This window comes from Acomys minous (genome assembly GCF_964271855.1).
Source record: "Acomys minous genome assembly, chromosome: 6".
Classification (NCBI taxonomy): Eukaryota; Metazoa; Chordata; class Mammalia; order Rodentia; family Muridae; genus Acomys; species Acomys minous.
In genome coordinates, this window is record NC_140487.1 from 20,494,454 (window position 1) to 20,500,792 (window position 6,339).

The 6,339-nt window shown below is 39.2% G+C and overlaps 1 long non-coding RNA gene across 1 annotated transcript in view; it reads left to right on the forward strand.

Annotated features, from left to right (window-relative positions):
• Positions 1-5,347, forward strand: part of LOC311599357 — a 33,131-nt gene extending 27,784 nt beyond the window's left edge. Inside the window, exon 5 of the long non-coding RNA XR_014779873.1 lies at positions 3,207-5,347. This is a non-coding gene — a long non-coding RNA (uncharacterized lncRNA). The remainder of the gene's footprint in view (positions 1-3,206) is intronic.
• Positions 5,348-6,339: the final 992 nt, after the last annotated feature.

The following is a 6,339-nucleotide window of genomic DNA, read 5'->3' on the forward strand; positions in this document are numbered from 1 at the left end:
GGGTTGTCTCTTAGATGTGGAAAGCAAACTACTGTCTACTTAGAGCCGGGAAGTGAGGACAGATGAAGAGTCTCTAGTAGGTTAATGAGCAGAAGAAATAATCTTTAATAACCTATGGCACAGCAGGTATGGTGCTACCTATAGGTAACTAAGTTAACAATCATTAATGCCCTCAGTACAAAGAAATCAAAATTATCAGAAGTTAAGAATATGTTACCTATACCTATCTGCTCATTTCCCACTGTTTGCACTATTAAAATAATGTACTGCGCTGCTCAAAATTTGTAATTATTGCTTGTGAGTTTCCAAAAAAAAGTACATTGGTTTTTTTTTTTTTTTTTTTAGAAAGAACTGTTTAGAAACTTTGCAGTTTGGCCTTACCTTTTATCTTGCCAACAAAAATATTCCACAAATTACAAATAAATTTATAGCCAGGTGTGGCGCCACACGCCTTTAAACCAAGTACTTGGGAGGCAGAGGAAGGCAGATCACTGTGAGTTCAAAGCCAGACTGGTCTACAAAGCGAGTCCAGGACAGCCAAGACTAACACAGAGAGACCCTTTCACAAAAACCAAATAAATAAATAAATAAATTTATACCTCTGTTATTCTATGTGAGGAATAACGAGAGCCACCAGTTTGGAATGTAGTACACAGACCAGCTTACCTTACAGAGCATGCACTATTCTGTGTTTACTTTCCTTTTTTCTACGCTACCCAGGACCAGCGAAGAGTCCATTGTGGTTAGAAGTGGTCCATGGCACTCACGTCTAATGTATTTCATCTGGTTGTAAAGCCTCCAGCTACTCGATTAGCAGTACAACAGGATTTGGAGTTTCGGACCCAAGACTTTACCTTGACTCTAAAGCGTGAGATGAAGACAGGGAAGCACTAGCTCTGCCATTGCATTTCTTGCCACACTGGTGGAGGAAAACAAGAGTATTGCTGTTCTTACATGCCTACTCGGCTCTTCATCCTGAAGGTGGCCCAAATAATTTAGCCTAAAAATTTAGCCCACCATTTTCCATTTTACTATATTGGCATTGTAGACTTACTTATATGTGTTGTTCAATATTGTTAAGGTTTCCTGGTGACATGAATTAATTTCCTATCAACATGTAAATAGAGGGGTGAAATTCTGGGAGCCAGATGTGTTTTGGATTTCAAATTTCTTCACTATATTTTTGCATATTGCAATATTTACATACATATGATGAAAGATCTTGGAAATGAAGACCCAAGTCTAACCTGAGATTTACTCATGTTTCACACACATTCACGTAGCCTGTAGGTAATTTTGTACAGTTTTTTAATACTATAATATGTATGCATAGTATAACATGAAATAAAGGTTCATAAAGTGGAGTTTTCTACTTGCATGATGTATCAGGACTCAGGAAGTTGGAGATTTGGGAAATTTTTAAGTTTTAGATCTGTAAATGTAGTCAGACCTTGTTACAGGCAAAATAGTCAACACCTTTTATATAGAAAATAACCCTCCGGCTTGAATAACTGTATCTGTGAGGGACTTTCATGTCTCTATTCAACCACATGAAAGGATGGGTGATTTTGATGCATATTATGAAACTACAGACTAGAGTTTTACCTGACACTTGATAATTTTGCCAAACTATGTTTGGAGGGAAGAAAAGGCCTCAGTAGTGAGGCAGAAAGGCATAATTGATTACTTTATTAGGGTGCTGCTACAGCATGAAGCAGCCATGCTAAGAGTGTAGGAAGATTCGACTAATAATGTTTTTCTGTCATCAATAAAATTAGCTGTTTTTCATCTCTGTTGTGAAATTTCTGACTCACTTTAGCCCTGTGTATTATTCTATTATGGCATGATTACTCTCATTACGCTTCCCCAAACCTATCAACAGATAAAGTCTAGACTCTAATTATCTCTATATTTAGTCAAAATAGTCAGGCTTCATCTGTTTCCAGAACAGTTAATGTATTTGGCTCATTACTCTGAAAACACTGAGTACAATTTAGCTCTGGCATTAGCTTATGTAAGGAGCATAAAGGTCCACTGTGTGACGATTTTATCCTTTCCTGGTGGCAGTGAGTCAGGAAATAATAGCTATTATTTCTGAACACTTACTGTGTACCAGACACTATGTTCACCTTTTATATGTATTATTCATCTAGTTCTCACAACAACAAATTATTTCCACTGTACCGGTGTGGAAGCTTTCTACAAGTCACGCACTGAAAAATCAGGGGCAGAAACCATCTGGTGTCAAAGCCTGAGTCTTAACCACATTGCTCTATGATGTCCTTTAGTCCATAGGCTCTGATGTTAAGTTTGGTATTCACACAGGCCCGTAGTTATGTCTTCAAAGTGTGGAATCTTGTGCCTCTCCTCTGTCATGAGAATGTTCTTTCCCTGTCTCTCCCTGTCTCTGTCTCTCTTTCTGTGTGTCTCTGTCTCTCTGTGTCTCTGTCTCTGTCTCTGTCTCTGTCTCTGTCTCTCTGTCTCTCTCTCTCTGTCTCTGTCTCTGTCTCTCTCTCTCTCTCTCTCTCTCTCTCTCTCTCTCTCTCTCTCTCTCTCTGTGTGTGTGTGTGTGTGTGTGTGTTATTGAGACAAAGTATTGCTACGCAGTCCTGGATGGCTTGAAACTCACTATGTAGACCAGGATGGCCACAAACGCATAGAATTCCACCTGCTAGTGCTTTGATTAAAGGCATGTGTACTATGCCAGCATGAGATTTCTTTTTAATATAAAGATGGCATTCATTTGGATTTATATCTCTGGAGGGATCATTATGCTTCTGTGTTCGTGTCTGGAATGCTTGTGCACTGTGCTGCATGGAAACCCCAAGGTCTGTCAGTTCTAGGTCACCTGGATTAGCTTCAACATCTACTCTTGTTCAGTTGCACCTTCCTTGGGCTCTCTGTCCTGTCCCTTCTGATTCTGATGTTCTGTGTCCCTTCAGCATCCTCAGGCTCCGTTATGGACTGTTTCTTTATGAAAAGACATTTTGAGAACCGGGAGAGATAGTTCAGTGATTAAGCTCTCTTGATACTCTTGTAGAAGACTCAGGTTTCATTCCCATCATCCACATGGTGGGAAAAGCCACCTGTATCTCTAACTCTAGAAGATCTGACATGATACATAGACATATACACAGGCAAGACATCCATCCATATAAATAAAAATAAACAATTTTAAAGGCTGTCTTTTATGATTGCTTTCTCAGGTTGACCATGGTTTGGCCAGAAACCTACCAGTGATCCAACAGGAACACATCCTCAAAAACCAAGGAAAACCTATCCCCATTGGATCACTAGTTATATGTTGGACCATCCTCCCTTTGCCTGGTCATTGGATCAAAGACTGGAAGATAGTCAAGCCAGGAAGCAGACAGGATTCAACACACTTCACCTGGAGAGGATTTAAACTTGAGCTTCACTGTGATGACTGACAGAGAAGCTTGCTTCACCAAATGCCTGGACACCAGTGCAATGCTGAACAGACAGCTGAAGAAAAACACAAACATGGCACCATCAAAGCGTTCTGGCAAAGCTCTCCTGAATTCTCCCAGTCTCCCTCAACTCTTAATCCAAATCAGGACCTCTATAATACCGTTGCCATAGAACCCTTTGAAGCAATGTCAACAGTTATAGATGCATCTTAGTTTTTCTTCTTCCCTGAAAATGCAAGACTTAGCAAGCTCAAGGATAGTGGCGGTTCTTGCTCAACCCTAAGCACTTCTGAATCCTCCACCCAGTACATGTTACTAGGGATCATTTATTAGATGAAAGAATGGCAATTTATCTACACAGGGGTATTCTTTTCAAACAGAGGCTGGCTAAGGTCAGTCTGTGTTGTTGGGACAACTCAGCTAAGCACTATAATCATCAACTTGAATCTACATTCTCAGCTCTGGAACTAGTTAAATGTCTCTGCTTATTTTGGAGCTACTTTTATGAAAATTGTATTTTCTCAATATTCAAAGAACTACTTTCATGACATTACTTAGCCCAAAAAAATAGGTAAGAGAGATCAGGATTTATACTGTGGACCCTTAAGACTCTGATGTCATGAATCTTCATGTGTTTTCAATACTGCTTGCAATACTTAAAATAACATTAAAAATATTCTTAGGGTGGTAGTAAAAAACACAATTCTTAAATTATTAGATTATTTTCATCTGATGAAAATATCTATGTATAGGATTAATAAGAACAGATATGATTATAAGATCAATAGCATTTTAAACATATGTGATAAGGGTAAGAAAGGCATTGGTAGCTTTGTGACCATCAACTACTAATTCCAAAATCTAAAAACATTGTCTTTTTTATGATTATTAAATATTAGGGTCTGGGGAGATTGTCTAGTTGTTAACATGCTTGATGAATAAGCATGGAGACTCAGCACCCTTGTAAAAAAAAAAAGCAGAGTGCAGAGAAATGATTTTAATACAAGCATTGAGGAGGCAGAGAATGGAGGATACAGAGGGCTTGCTGACCAGCCAGCCTAGCCAAAGCAGTTTCGAAATTCAGGGAGAGACTCTGCCTCAAAAACCAAAGTGGGGAGTGACTAGGAAAAATATTTGATATTGTCTCAGGCCTCCACATACCAGCACAGATGTGTGGCTACACACACACACACACACACACACACACACACACACACGTACACACGCACACATACACACACTCTATTCATCATTTTACAGGAATAAGAAGTTGAAAGAAAGCACCAATGAAGATAAAACTTCTTAGCTAAAAGTCTATTTTGCATTATATAGGATTCCATAGAAATTTAGCTTTTTTATTACAAGGACAATTCACACTCATCGGTAAAATGTTAAAAACATTTTTAAAGGCAGAAGCAGAACACTCCAATCTTCGCAATTGCAAGAAGCATATGGTCTATTTCCTTCCAGTCGTTCTGCTGTGTGCTCAAAATGAACCATATCTGTGATAAATTGGTATTATGTCAGACTGTAGTTTTTAAAGTTTATCATTTATAATTGATAAAGTATGCATGCAGTTCAAAATATTTTGAGGAAATAGAAAACAAAAGAAAAAGTGAACAAATCCCATATGTCAGTGCCCACACACAACCATTACTGAAATCCTAGCATATGCTCACTAGACTTTTTCTAGAGTATTTTCTCATGTTATATTGGATATCAATTTGAGCGTAGAGAACTCAGAAATATTCACAGTCCATTGCTGTAGAATACTTTCCAAGAGCTAATCATTTGTTATGTATTTTAGTTTATCTCCACGAGTTCTCTCTTGTGGCTCAATAGGACAAAGCTCCGAACAGAACCAGGCTGTGATTTTAATGTCTCCTTTATTGAGTTCATGAGTGCACTCATACATAAGAGCAGATTGTCAAGTCAGGGTCAATCAGAGACCTTGTGAGGCAGTCAACCTTGTTAATAATTGCATAGCGTGGGCCACCAGGAAGCAGGAACATAGCAAATAGTTTGGAACGTCAAAGGACACTTCACAAGTCCTGACTCCACATATGGAGTCTCTGACCTAGAACAGCAGTTGAGGTCTCAGATGAGTGTTTTCAGGCATGTGTCACAAAGGAGGAGGCGTGTCTAGTGTAAGAACTGTTTCCACCTTAGACTCAAGAGTTGTGTAGACCTGCATTTCAGGAAAGCTGTGTTGAGGAGCTAGAGAAGCTGGGTTTATTTGCTCAGTGATCCTCAGCAGAGGCATCTCACTGAGGCATCCTACAGAAATGAGCCTTTCTCTTTAGCAAATATAGTTAATTTACTTAGTTGGAGTTCCACCTGACAAAGAGATTAGATAATGTTATGCTGCCTTCATCCTTTCTTCAGAATAGTTTCGCCCAACATGCCCAGAGAAATGAGTAGATCTTCCACTCTAAAACCAGCGGCTGCCCACTAGCAGGTTGTTAGCCCACCCTTCCACACAGGAGGGATTTGTGGCAATGACCATTGGTGGGTTGGATGCTGGGGGCGGGGGAACCTTAGGCATTTTCTCCTCAACATCCCCTCCCCCTGCTGTTCTCATCTTCCTTTCTAAATAACACTTGAGAATGGCAAAAACTCCCAGGTGATAACATGAGAGAAAATCCTAATAACCTTGGGTATCGCCATGGATTTCTCTATTTTTATTAATGTGTATTAACTACACAAAATGATGAGTTTTGTTCCAATGTTTTCATGCACGTGTGTAAGGTATTTTGATCACATTTACCTCCCATAACTGACCTCTCATGTGTCTGCTCCCCTGATCTCCTTTCTAATAAGTCTTTGTCTGTTTTCAGGTAAGTTTTTAGTTTGGGTGTAGATTTAGCATGTGCCAGAAAACATGCAATTTAAAAAACTCATCTGGCTT